The 14,668-nt window shown below is 45.2% G+C and overlaps 1 long non-coding RNA gene across 1 annotated transcript in view; it reads left to right on the top strand.

Annotated features, from left to right (window-relative positions):
* The first annotated feature begins 3,884 nt into the window (after positions 1-3,884).
* Positions 3,885-14,668, top strand: part of LOC140458756 (uncharacterized) — a 35,311-nt gene continuing 24,527 nt past the window's right edge. Inside the window, exons 1-2 of the long non-coding RNA XR_011953638.1 lie at positions 3,885-3,939; positions 4,984-5,090. This is a non-coding gene — a long non-coding RNA (uncharacterized lncRNA). The remainder of the gene's footprint in view (positions 3,940-4,983; positions 5,091-14,668) is intronic.

Consider the following 14,668-nt stretch of genomic DNA (forward strand, 5'->3'; position numbering starts at 1 on the left):
TCGACACGGTCCTGTCGCCCTTAGTCCAAGACTTCCTCACCTATGTTCGGGACACCACCCACGCCCTCCACCTTCTCCATGATTTTCGTTTCCCCGGCCCCCAACGCCTTATCTTCACCAGTTCCTATACACCTCCATCCCCCATCATGAAGAACTCAAAGCCCTCCGCTTCTTCCTTTCCCACTGTACCAACCAGTATCCTTCCACTGACACCCTCCTTCGACTGACTGAACTGGTCCTCACCCTGAACAACTTCTCTTTCCAATCCTCCCACTTCCTCCAAACCAAAGGAGTAGCCATGAGCACCTGCATGGGCCCCAGCTATGCCTGCCTCTTCGTAGGATATGTGGAACAGTCCATCTTCCGCAGCTACACTGGCACCACCTCCCACCTTTTCCTCTGCTACATCGATGACTGTATTGGCGCTGCCTCATGCTACGACGATGAGGTTGAACAGTTCATCCACTTCACCAACACCTTCCACTCCGACCTCAAATTCACCTGGACCGTCTCAGACTCCTCCCTCCCTTCCTAGATCTTTCCATTTCGATCTCGGGCGACCGAATCAACACGGACATTTAGTATAAACCTACCAGCTCCCACAGCTACCTAGACTATACCTCCTCCCACCTTGCCCCCTGTCGAAAACGCCGTCCCATATTCCAAATTCCTTCGTCTCCGCCGCATCTGCTCCCAGGAGGATCAGTTCCAATACCATACAACCCAGATGGCCTCCTTCTTCAAAGTCCGCAATTTCCCCCTAGACGTGGTCGACGTTGCCCTCCACCGCACCTCCTCCACTTCCTGCTCCTCCGCCCTTGAGCCCCACCCCTCCAACCACCACCAGGACATAACCCCACTGGTCCTCACCTACCACCCCACCAACCTCCATATACAGCGTATCAACCGTCATCATTTCAGCCACCTCCAAATGGACCCCACCACCAGGGATATATTTCCCTCCCCTCCCCTATCAGCGTTCCGAAAAGACCACTCCCTCCATGACTCCCTCGTCAGGTCCACACCCCCCACCAACCCAACCTCCACTCCCGGCACCTTCCCCTGCAACCGCAAGAAATGCAAAACTTGCGCCCACACCTCCCCCCTTACTTCCCTCCAAGGCCCCAAGGGATACTTCCATATCCACCACAAATTCACCTGCACCTCCACACACATCATTTATTGCATCCGCTGCACCCGATGTGGCCTCCTCTATATTGGGGAGACAGGCCGCCTACTTGCGGACCGTTTCAGAAAACACCTCTGGGACACCTGGACCAACCAACCCAACCACCCCGTGGCTCAACAATTCAACTCCCCCTCCCACTCCACCAAGGACATGCAGGTCCTTGGACTCCTCCATCGTCAGACCATAGCAACACGACAGTTGGAGGAAGAGCGCCCCATCTTCCGCCGAGAAACCCTCCAACCACAAGGGATGAATTCAGATTTCACCAGTTTCCTCATTTCCCCTCCCCCCACCTTGTCTCAGTCAAATCCCTCGAACTCAGCTCCGCCTTCATAACCTGCAATCTTTTTCCTGACCTCTCCGCCCCCACCCCCACTCTGGCGTATCACCCTTACTTTGACCTCCTTCCACCTATCGCATTTCCAACGCCCCTCCCCCAAATTCCTCCTCCCTACCTAATATCTTAGCCTGCTGGACACACTTTCCTCATTCCTGAAGAAGGGCTTATGCCTGAAACGTCGATTCTCCTGTTCTTTGGATGCTGCCTGACCTGCTGCGCTTTTCCAGCAACATATTTTCAGCTCTGATCTCCAGCATCTGCAGTCCTCACTTTCTCGTCCAGTGCAAAGATAAAATCTAATACCTTGGTCCTGTGCTTGGACATGGGGAACTAAAATAGAATGAGGGAGAACCTGGATAAGGTAGACTGGAAACAAACATTTCATGGTGGGACAGTTGATGAGCAGTGAAAGATTTTTAAAGACATTTTAGGAAGTGCTCAGCAAAGGCATATTCCAGTGAAAAGGAAGGACTGTAAGAAAAGGCGGTGGACAATAGATAGGGAATTCTACACCAGTTAGTTTATTCTCTGTAGTTGGAAAGATGTTTGGGTCTATTATTAAGGAAGAAATAGCAGGGAATCTCGATACAAATTGTCCCATTGGGCAAACAGAGCATGGATTCATGAAGAGCAGGTCATGCTTGCCAAATCGTTTGGAATTCTATGAAGACATTTCGAACAAGGTGGACAACGGGGACCCAGTGGATGCGGTGTACCTGGATTTCCAAAAGGCCTTCAACAAGCTGCCATGCAAGTGGCTATTGCATTATATAAGGGTGCATGGGATAGAGTATTAGCATGGATAGAAGATTGGTTGACTAACAGGAAGCAAAGAATGGGGATAAATAAGCCTTATTCTGGCTAGCAATCAGTAACTAGTAGCATGCCTCTAGGATCAGTGTTGGGACTGCAATTATTTAGAAATGATACAGATGATTTGGAGTTGGGGACCACATGTAGGGTGTCAAAGTTTGCATATTAGACTAAGATGAGTAGCAGGACAAAGTGTGCGGAGGACTGGGAAACTTTGCAGGGGAACATAGATACATTGAGTGAGTGGGCAATGGTTTGGCAAGTGGAATATTATGTTCATAAATGTAAAGTCATACTCTTTGGTTGGAGTAACATTAATAAAAAGATTATTACTTGAATTTTTAAAAAAGGTACATTATTTGCTATGCAGAGGCACCTGAACATCCTTCTGCAGGAGGGTTAGTCACCAGGCATAACAATCAAATCAGAAGGCAAATGGAATTTTGTCCTTCATTGCTGAAGGGATTGTGTTTAAAAGCAGAGGTTATGTTCTAGCTACAGTGGGTGCTGGTGAGGCCACACATGGAGTACTGCATGCAGTTTTTATCTCCTTACTTGCTCAAGGATGTACTGGCACTAGAGGGGGTGCAGAGGAGATTAAGTATGTTGATTCTGGAGGTGAGGGGTTTGGCTTAACAGAGACTGAGTAGATTGGGATTATATTCAGTGGAATTCAGAAGAATGGATAGATATAAAATAATGAATGGAATAAATAAAATAGAAGTAGAGAGGATGTTTCCACTGGCAGGTGAAGCTAGGACAAGAGGGCATCACCACAACATTAGATGAAGCAAATTTAGGAGTGAATTGAGAAGGAACGTCTTGACCTTGATGGAGTGCATTGCCCAGGGAAGTAGTTGATGCTCGTTCAATGAACGTTTTTAAAGCTAAGTTAGTTTTTTTTAAAAAGAAATAATTAATTAAGGAATACGGTGAGAACGTGGGTAATTGGTTCTGCATCCCCGTAATGATCAGCCATGATCTTATTGAATGGTAGAGCAGGCTCGAAGTGCAGGACGGCCTTCTCCTTTTCCTCAATCTCTTGTTCTTATGTTATGCATTCCTCCCTCACTCGTGACTTGGAGGTGCTGGTGTTGGATTAGGATGGACAAAATTAAAATTCACACAACACCAGGTTATAGTCCAACAGGTTTATTTGAAAGCACTACTTTGCTGGTCCTTCATCAGGTGGTTGTGTGATTTTTAACTTTGTCCCTCACTCTTTTAACTGATAAACAGCAACAAAAGCCACGAAGCAGTGCGCATGCTCCAGCCAACAGTTGGTATTGTGGACAATGAAGAAGGTTATCTCAGAATACAATGGGATATTGATCAGATGGGCCAGTGGGCTGGGGACAGGCAGATAGGATTTAATTTAGATAAATGAGGTGAGTATATCTGGTTGTCAGAGACAGGTTGGACCGAAAAAGTGATTGATGTCAGCGGCGGACCAATGCCTAGACAGGGGCGGAGCTGGAGGACTTGGCGGGGCAGTTTTTCCTTCGACCAATCAGTGAATGAGGGCGGGACTAGACTATACCACGTGATCATCCTCGCGGTGGGCGCGGATTTTAGGGACATGTGCGGAGTGCTATTGGTAAGGAAAGAAATAAACAAACAGCAGGAAGGGGGAGGGAAATGGTGTTGGAATGGCCTGAGAGGTTTTACAATCATTTGATACACATCGGAAAATACAAATTTGAAACTTTTGCACAAACGGGAATATGCCTCGTTGAGTAATCGACCCGAGTGAGCGCCGCCATCTTTATTCGGGGCAATGATTCACTGGACACGTGCGCGGCCGCCACCTTTGTAGGGGGCAATGTTCAGAGGGATGGATGTACAGCCTTCCCTGGTAAAAAGAGTCAGACGGCAGGATTTACACAGCATTTTCAAACCCAGAGAAATGTTTTTTTTTTCTGGATTTGTTTCATCATTCATTTAAGTGATTTGGATGTGAATAGACGCCGTATAGTTAGTAAGTTTGCAGGTGACACCAAAATTGGAGGTATTGTGGACAATGAAGGAGGTTATCTCAGAATAGAGTTGGGTATTGATCAGATGGGCCAATGGGCTGAGGAGTGGCAGATAGGATTTAATTTAGATAGATTAAGCTAGGATATCTGGTTGGCATAGGTTAGACCGAAAAAGCCTGTTTCTGTGCTAGACATCCTTGACTGTGGGATCATAAAAGTGAACTCTGCTCTGGTTCACCTCTGGGTTCTCTGATGTCCACTTGTTCAGTATCTAGCTTCCTCAGTGTCTCATGGGTGTATTTTTTGCTGTGTATAGTATTTGACTATTACTTTCACAGCTGTTTTGTAAATGAATTGAAAAATGTAGAGCTGGAAAAACACAGCAGGCCAGGCAGCATCCGAGGAGCAGGAGAATCGACGTTTCGGGCATGAGCCCTTCTTCAGGAATGTAAATGAATTGTCCACTGCTGCCCGGCTCCTGACCATACGCTGTTCCATTATCAGTTTATCTTTTCCACAATATCTTTGACAGTCAAGAATTCTTTTTTCCAATAAGCGAGTGCATTTTCCTTCAATTTCTGACAGTCAAATTCTGCACCATTTTCATTCCCTGTAATTCATATTGCACTCCCTGAAACATCAACTGTGTATTTCTCCTTCCACAGAAACCAGTGATCAATGCCAAAGCCTTGTTGCCTGTGGAGAGGGTGATGTTTGACTGCCTTGTACTGCTGCAGTTTGTGTGGTGAAGGTGCTCCCACAGCATGGTTGGGTAAGAGACATTACAGATTATTCACTCAGCGATATTGAAGAGTAGAAGATATCTGTACAAATCATCATGGTTTTAATTTCACAAAAATATTATTGAGAAGTTTTGACATAAGGCTACAGATGGAGAATATTGTGTCCAGTGACCAAAACCATTGCCAAATAAGCAGTTTTTCAAGAATGCCTTAAAGGAAGTAAGTAGATCTTAGAGGGTTAGAGTGGGGATTCCAGACCATGTTCCGTTGGAGTCTATAGAAACAGTCACACAGCTGAACTCAAAAATAAACACATCATTGAGAGTCTGAACTAAAATGAGTTATTGAGATATGAAAGGGTGTGTGGTGCAGGGAGATAGGAATGATTACAGCCAGGAATTAATTCAAAGGTGCGAAAGTAAATTGTTGTCGCTTACAAATGGGAGTCTTTTGATTGATCAGCAAGTTTTGGTACAAATGAGCACTTCGGCAGTAGAGTTTTCAATATTCTTGAGATTATTGGGAGGGTGAATGTGGGATGCTGGCCAGGAGTGGGTTTAGACAATGAAATCTAGAGTTAACAAAAGGAATGAATGAGAGTTTCAGCAAATGAGCTGAGACTGTGGTGAGGTCAGGTGATATCACTGAAGTTGAAATAGTGGTCTTAGAGGGGGTCTGGCTTGTCATCCTCGCCTCATTCAGCTGTTTGTCAGTTTGTGGATAAAGTCTGTAACAAGCTCAGGAAGCCCTGGCAGAACCCAAAATGGGCATCACTGAGCAGGTTATTGCTGAGCAGCTGCGTGACAGCACTGTTGATGACACCTTCCAACATTTCACTGCTGAGCGAGTGTGGACTGATGGAGGGGAATTGGCTGAGTTCGATCTGCCCTGTGTTGTTGTGTTGGAACATCCCTGAGCAATGTTCCACAAAGTCAGTAGGTGCCAGTGCTGGAACAGTACTTGCCTTGGTGGGCAGCAGGTTCTAGAGCACAGCCAACAGTATTATTGGCAGGGCCCATACCTTTTAAACTGCTTATCCATTTCTTGATCTGATTGGAAATGAGTTTTCAACCAAGTCGATTGATATCTGTGATGTGAGGGACCAATGTAGAAGGCTCATCCACTTGGCACTGCTGGCTGAAAATTGCTGCTAACGCTGTCCTCTTATCTGTTGCATGAATGTGTGAGACCCCTCCATCGGTAAGGGTAGGGATATCTGTGATGCTTCCTCCAGTGAGTTGTTTATTTGTCCATCACTATTCTTGACTAGGTGTGGCAGAACTCTGATCTAATCCATTGGTTATGGGTTCACTTAGTTCTACTTGGTGTCGCTTGTGCTGTTTGGCATGCAGGTTTGGTAGCTCCACCAGGTTGGCACCTCATTTTTAGGTATGACTGGTACTGCTCCTGGCATGCCCTCCTGCATTCACCATTGAACCAGGGTTGATTCCCCACGCTTGATGTTAATGGTTAATTGCGGGTTATCAGGCCATGGGATTTCAGATTGGGCTGGAGTACAGTTCTGTTGCTGCTGTTGGCCCACAGTGAGGCAGAAGTTGCAGGGTCAAGAGGGCTGACTGTGTGGTTGTAGTTGCCAGTGCATTGGTAGATGGAATGTGGTCCATCCAGTTTCATTCCTTTGTTGAGACTGTGCAGTGATTAATACAATGAGTGACTTGATGGGCCACTGTCGGGTTTCTTTCCCTCAAGGACATTGTCAATGGCAGAAAAACATCCCCAATGGTTCCATGGCAAACAGTAGATTCTTCATTCCATTTATTTTTTTCTTCAATTCAGAGCCAACCTCTACCGATTTGGGATTCAAACCTGAACTTCAGTTGTATATTTTAATATTCTTGGTAAATGATAAATATGACAGGCTTGTTCACTTATTTTTAGAATCACTATCACAGGTTTTGTTTATTGTTTTGGAGATAAAAACACCGTCCATTATCCTGTCTCCTCCATCCTCCCCTCCAACAACAAGAGTGAGGAGCACATGGAGTTTCACTCTCCATAACATTGAGACAATCCAATCAGCTGCCTCTGCTTCTTTCCTCCCTCTCCACTAGCCCACCGAGCCAAACTGCCTCACAAGGGTGCTCCTGATTTTAGTCCTAAATTTGCATTTCCTCGAGTCCCTTGTCAAGCCTTATTCGAGGTCATCTTGACCATTTACCCTAGTGTAGCTAAATCATGGACATTCCAAATCTCTGTCTCATCCTCCTGCTTGTCACCACCCTCCCCCCACCCCCCCGCCCACCCCCCTTCGCAATTCACTGATATTGTTCCATGATCTGTCTGTCTGTCTTTTCTGGTTATGTCCTTCTCTCCCATTCTGCTAAAACCTAATATTTGACCTCGCCATCATTGGAAAATCCTGCTCCATCTCCACTCTCCTTTCTGAGTTCCTTGTATTTGGTGTCCCTCCAGGATCTATCCTTGGTCCATCCTGTTTCTCACCTACATACTGCCAGGAGGTAACATCGCCCAGAAGCACCGTGTTAGGTTTCACATGTACACTGGCAATGCCCAGCTCTCCCTCTCCATCATCCGTCTCCATTACTCCACTGTTACTCAGTTATCAAACTGCTTACCGCGCTTCGATTAGCTGCAATTCACTACAATGAAACACTATAATTGTTAAACCCATTGCCTTCAGTTGCTATTCCAAATTCATTTCCCTTACTGCTGTGTCCCTCCCTCTCACTGGGAAGTGTCTGAGGCAGAACTACATTCTTCACAGTATTGCTTTCATATCTGACCCCAAGATGACCTTCTGATCAGACATCTACACAATCACAAACACCACAAATTCCAATCTCTAAAAAGTTGCTTGTCTCCTTCTCACCCCAGCTCCATTGCTACTGAAACCCTAACCTGTGTCGGTGTTGCCTTTAACTTGACAAATCTGAAACAGAACCCCTTGATTCCGCGACTGAACCAGAATCTGGTTCAAGACTCACCCGTAATGGGACATATCTTCTCCATATTTACCCTGTCAAACCATGACAGAATCCTGTATGTTTCAAAGAGATCTCCTCTCATTCTTCCAAAGTCCAGTGAGTATATTCCCAACTTATTCAGCCTTTGCTTACAGGATAATCCCTTCAAAACAGGGATCATCCCAATGGATCTTCTCTGAAATGCCTCCAATAAACTGCTCTATTTCATGAACTAAAGTGACCAAATCTGTTCACGTTACTCCAGATGTGGTCTCACTTGCCATTTGTTTAGTTGCCCTAAGGTATATACTCCAAACTCTTATGTTGCAATCTCTTTGAAATAAGGGACAGCATTCCATTCCCCTTCCTGATTCCATGTTGTAACTGTGTGCTCGCTTTCTGTGTTTCCTGCTCATTTCCCCCAGTCCCTTTGTGGTGCAGCTTTCTACAGTTTATCCCAAGTTATACTCTATTTGACAACTTGTTGCCCAGGTTTCCTGTGAATATCTCTCTGTAAACTGTTTATAACCTTTTGGAACTTTCCTGTTAACCCTTTTCTAGGAGATTACCCCCTAATTATTCTAAACATGTACTGTGAGCACTGGGCAGTGGGAAGCATGCACAGTTGCTATCTTTCAGGGATACTCTGTTTCATGACTGGGAGGAGGTTGCTGCCCATTGGTCAGAATGGAGACATCTTGCCCATCAAGGTGCATGAGCCTTTCACACCCCATGTCTTATTGAGGTGGCACAGCGGCAGAATGGAAGGAAAGAAAAGGAAGCAAATCCTGCTCTCCATATCTCACTGAATCTTGGGACATTCTGTCCCATGTTCAGTCACATGAAGTCCCAATTTGGAAACTCATAGAAACCCACATAGATTTGCCCTTGAAGTGCCTGCTGACCTCCACCAGGGGTAATGTGTACAGTCCTCCTGGGCCAGGAGGAGGCGATTGTATGAGTTTCAAACTTGGACTAACAGTGACGGATTTTATAAACTTGTATTACAGGCAGATATTCAGATGGTAATCTCAGTCATTGTAACGCCAAACTCTGACAGAATTACTCAATACATCAGGCCCTGGATATTCGTATTGTGTTCCAGATCAATACCATTTGCTGAATAAAAGTTCTCCTTTGAATCAAACCATCCTCTCAATAGATCTTCCCAAATGTTCAACATGTGTCCTGTAATCCTTGTATAATGAGCTGATGGGTGTAAGGTTTATTATTATAATGTGTAACTTTTATAAACCGCTTTGTCACAGCTCGCCAAATTTCCTTTGCTGCAAGGAGAATACTCTGTTTTTATAAACCGCTGATTTCCCAATGTCTGTTTGCGCTCTTTCAGGTACACATCAGGGTTGTGTTGGAACATTCTCCACTTGCCTGCATCAGTGCACACCCCCCCCCCCCCCCCAACAATATTAAAGAAAGTGAACATCCTCCAGGATAAAGTACTGTACCTGAGTGGTTTCCCATCCACCACCTTCAGCATTCCCTTTCGCCACCCTCGAGGCACAGTGGCATCACTGTGTAAAAGATCAAGTCAGCATTGTCCTACCCGACCATAGGACTGCTCTCTCATCAGAGAGAGATGTCTGGTAGTGGTTAACCTGAATATTACCACAGCGCAGGCAAGGGGAGAGGTTGAAAAGGAGAGTCCATTAATTGCGGATGGTTATTCTTGATGTGTATTAGCAACAAACATGTCACGTGAACAATTAATGTTAAAAAAGCCCCACAAATTCTGCAACTAAATTCCCCCGTTCCTTGAACCATCCTGGTAAATCTCCTGTGCCCCCTGTCAGGGACCCTGCCACCCTTCACAATGTGTGGGTGATCTGTGGTTCGCACAGACCCAGCTCTTCTGAACCCTGTGGGTGATAGCATCGAGCAACAGTTGCACTAAACCTCACTGTCTGGAAGAGAGTGAGAGACAGAAATCCCGATGGCATTTAAAATCTATTTAGGAACACACTTGCAAGGCCAAGGCTGACAGGTCTATGGGCTCTGTGCTGGAAAATGGGGTTCAAATAGTTAGCTGGGAGATTTCTTTACAGCATAAACCCAATGGACCACAACGCCGTTTTCTGTCATGTAGACCACAGACGCATAATATAGGAATATGACAAGCCACAATAGAAACCAGGTCAGAGAAGGTGATCATCGAATCGATGATACGTGATTGATTAATGTTTTTTGGAGGAAAATGTGACAGAGGTTAAGCGGGACATTGTGGATCTCTGGGTGCAGGAATCTGAAATAAAAATGGGTTATCCTGAAGGCTGAAATTAAAGAAAGGCACATCACAGAGATTTGTGAGGGTGGACAAGATTAAAGATAGAGACTGTGTTGAGACTGGAGGAGATTAGAGATTGGAGGATGTTGCAGAGATTGAGATGTCTTTGATCCCAGAGATAGTGGTAGTTCTGAGGCTAGAGAGGAATTATAGAGATAACGATGAGTTGTTAGCTTTCCCAACCCGACCTCTTCACTGATAATGATTGTTTCTCTGTCCTCATCTGCCATTGCCTCCATAAGCCTACGACAATGAGAGTACACAGACAGTATGTTCCTGTTAAGGCCAAGGCTGGGAGGCATCGAGAATGCTGCATGACCTGCGAAATTGAGGCTCTGGTCAAGAAAATGAAGGAAGGATATGGCAGGTACAGACCGCACTGTGTTTGTGTGAATCCCTAGAGGACTGTAAGGGCAGTAGGAGTATACTCGCGGGAAACCAGGAGGCGAAAAAGGGGACATGAGATAGCTTTGGGAAGAAGGTTTAAGGAGAATCCACGAGATTCTACAAATACACTAAAGACAAAAGAATAACTAGGCAGAGAATAGCGACCCTCAAAGATCAACAAGACTGTCTATGGAACAGCAGGAGGTGGGAGAGATTCTGTAATTATTTCATTTCAGTTTTTACTGAAAGGGGATATGGAAGTTAGAGAAGTTGGAGAAATAAATAGTGATAACTTGGCAAGTGTACATATTACAGAGGAGGAGGTACTGGATGTCTTAAAATGCATAAAGGTGGATAAATCCCTGGAATCTGATCAGGTGTATCCCAGAACTTTGTGGGTAATTAGAGAAGCTTTTGCTGGGCCCCTCGCTGCAATATTTGTATCATCGATCGCCACAGGTGAGGTGCTGGAGGTTTGGTGCCATTATTTGAGAAAGGTGGTCAGGAAAAGCCAGGGAACTATAGACCAGTGAGCCTGAAGTCAGTGGCAGAGAAGTTGTTGGAAGGGATTCTTAGGGACAGGATTTACAAGTCATTGGAAAGGTAAGAAATGATTAGAGAGAGTTAGCATGGCTTTGTGAATTGAAATCATTAACTTGACTTGAGAAAGACACAAAGTTTCACATAACACACTGGTTAGCAGGTTCAACACCATAGAATTCTGGTGGAACTAGCTGTTTGGATATGGAATTGGCTGGAAGGTCAAAGAGTCATAGATGGACAGCACAGAAACAGAGACCCGTCAGTCCAACCAGTACATGATGATCAGATATCCCAATGCAATCTAGTCCCCCCGGTCAGCACCCGGCCCATATCCTTCCTATTCATATACACATGAAGATGCCTTTTAAATGTTGCAATCGTAATGGCCTCCACCATTTCCTCTGGCAGCTCATTCCATACACGTCCCACCCGCTGTGTGAAAACATTGTCTCCCAAGTCTCTCTAAAGTCTTTCCCCTCATACCGTAAACCTATGCCCTCTCGTGCTAGAATCCCCGACGCCAGGGAAAATACTTTGTCTATTTATCCTATCCATGCACCTCATGTTTTTATAAACATCGATAAGATCACCTCTCAGCCTCCGATGCTGCAGGGAATACAGCCCCAATCTATTCAACCTCTATTCAACCCCCAGCCTAGCTCAAATCCCCCAACCCTGGCAAAGTTCTTGTAAATCTTTTCTGAACCCTTTCAAGTTTCACAACATCCTTCCAATAGGAGGGAGACCAGATTTCTACACAACGTTCCAAAAGTGGCCTAACCAATGTCCTCTACAGCCACAACATGACCTCACAACTCCTGTACTCAATACTTTGTCCGATAAAGGAAAGCATACCAAATGCCGCCTTCACTATCCTATCTACCTCCACTCCAAGGTCTCTTTGTTCAGTAACACTCACCAGGACCTTACCATTAAGTGTATAAGAGCTGCTAAGATTTGTTTTCCCAAAATGCCAATCCTGAGCCAATTCACCCATCTGATCAAGATCCCATTGTACTCTGAGGTAAGCTTTTTCACTGTCCACTACACCTCCAGTTTTGGTGTCATCTCACTATACCTCCGATGTTCACATCCAAGTCATTGATATAAATGATGAAAGGTAGTGGATCTAGCAGTGATCCTTGTAACAGTCCACTAGTCACAGTCCTCCAGTCTGAAGAGCCAGTTCTGTATCCAAATGGTTAGTTCTCCCTGTATGCCATGAGCTCTAACCTTGCTGAGAAGTCAGTGTCATAGTGGAGGGTGCTTTTTGGACTGGAAGCCTGTAATGAGCAATATGCTGTCAGGCTGGGTGCTGGGTCCACTGCTTTTTGCCATTTATTTTAATGGTTTCTATGTGAATATAGGAGCTATGGTTAGTAGGTTTACAATAGACACCAAAATTGGAGGTGCAGTGGACAGCAAAGTTACCTGAGAGTACAATGAGACTCCAATCAAATGGGCTGAGGAGTGGCAGATGCAGTTTAATTTAGATAAATGAGGTTCTGCATTTTGGAAAAGCAAATCAGGGCAGGACTTCTACACTTAATTGGAAGGTCCTGGGGAGTGTTGCTGAACAAAGAGATCTTGGAGTGCAGGTTCATAGTTCCTTGAAAGTGGAATCATAGATAGGCAGGGTAGTGCAGAAAGTGTTTGGTGTACTTGCCTTTATTGGTCAGTGCATTGAGTACAGGAGTTTTGACGTCATTTTGCGGCTGTACAGGACATTCATTCAGCCACTTCTGGAATTCTACTTTCAGTCCTGGTCTCCCTGCTATCGGAATGATATTGTTAAACTTGAAAGGATTCAGAAATAATGCAAAGATGTTGCCAGGGTTGAGGGATTGAGTTATAGGGAGAGGCTGAATAGACTGAGGCTGTTTTCACTGGAGAATCGGATGCTGAGAGGTGACCATAGAGGTTGATAAAATCGTGAGGGACATGGATAGGGTAAACAGCCAGGGTCTTATTCCTGTTTAGGTGAGTCCAAAACTAGAAAGCACAGGCGTGAGGGAAAAGATTGAAAAGGGATATTAGGGGCAAAGTTTCAAGCTGAACGTGGTACGTGTATGGAATGAGTTGCCAGAGAAAGTGTGGAGGCAGGTTCAGTTACAACATATAAAAGGCATCTCATTGGATATGTGATTGGGAAAGGTTTCGAAGGCTATGGGCCAACTGCTGGCATATGGTACGAGCTTAATTTAGGATATCTGGTCGGCATGGACAAGTTGGACTGATGGGTCTGTTTCTGTGCTGTACATCTCTATGACACTAATAAATTAAAATTAAGATTTAGCAGAAGGTCAGACAATTCTCCTTGGAGCTGAGAAGGTTAAGCAGTGATTTCGACCAGGAGTTGATTTGTTTCCAGGGTATTTCATTCACAGAGAGACAGAGTGAGAAATTTTTAACGTCACAATTTTTAGTAACTATTTTCAGGTAACTGGCAAATAATGCAGGTTAAAAATGTGAAGATTATTTTACTCACTAAGTTCTGAGCATCTGGAACAGTTTGACCAAGAGCTGGATGCAGATTCAGTAGTTATTGTCAAAACAAATTTGAAATTTAACTTTTTTAAGGAAGGATTTGGAGGGCTATGTCCAAATGGGAGGTGAGTTGGGATAGATTGGCACCATCTCCAGAGGGAGAGAGTACAGCCCCAATGGGCTGAATAGCCCCCAGCCCCTGTCCTCTGTGATACTGACGCATTCACTGTGAATGATGAAGCTCATCCCAGGGCAGAGCCGTAGAGATGTACACCATGAAAATAAACCCTTTGGTTAAACTGGGCCATGCTGACCAGATATCCCAACCTAATCTTGTCCCATTTGCCAACACTTGGCACATATCACTCTACACCCTTCCTATTCATATACCCATCCAGATGCCAAATGGTTTAATTGTACCAACATCCTCCACTTCCCGACAGAAAATTCCATACACGCACCAACCTCAGTGGGGGGAAAAAATTGCCCCTCAGATCCATTTTAAATTCTTCCCCTCTCATCTTAAACCTATGCCCTCTCATTCTCGACTCCCCGACCCCAGGGAAATGACCTTGTCTATTTATCCTACCCAGGCCCCTCATGGTTTTATAAACCTCTATGAGGTCACCCCTCAGCCTCTGATGCACCTGGGAGGATCCCACCACTCAGGTCACAATGGGGCCTGGCTGATTGACACAGCTTCAGACCAATAGGAGAGTTGGCATGATCCTCCAGCCAATGGGAGTGAATGAGGGGTGGGTCCAGCAGGCCAACACATGACCATCAGCTTTGCAGACGCAGTGTCACTGTGAGGGGGGACTGAATGTGAAGGAGTGGGAGAGACAGCAGATACTGGGAGAGAGATGGAGTTAGTGTGGACTGGGAAGGTTGATAAACACTGTTTCAGTCTGCTGGACCTGAACTAGATACTCCGGGTAAATTA

The sequence above is a fragment of the Chiloscyllium punctatum genome, chromosome 34 (genome assembly GCF_047496795.1).
Source record: "Chiloscyllium punctatum isolate Juve2018m chromosome 34, sChiPun1.3, whole genome shotgun sequence".
Classification (NCBI taxonomy): Eukaryota; Metazoa; Chordata; class Chondrichthyes; order Orectolobiformes; family Hemiscylliidae; genus Chiloscyllium; species Chiloscyllium punctatum.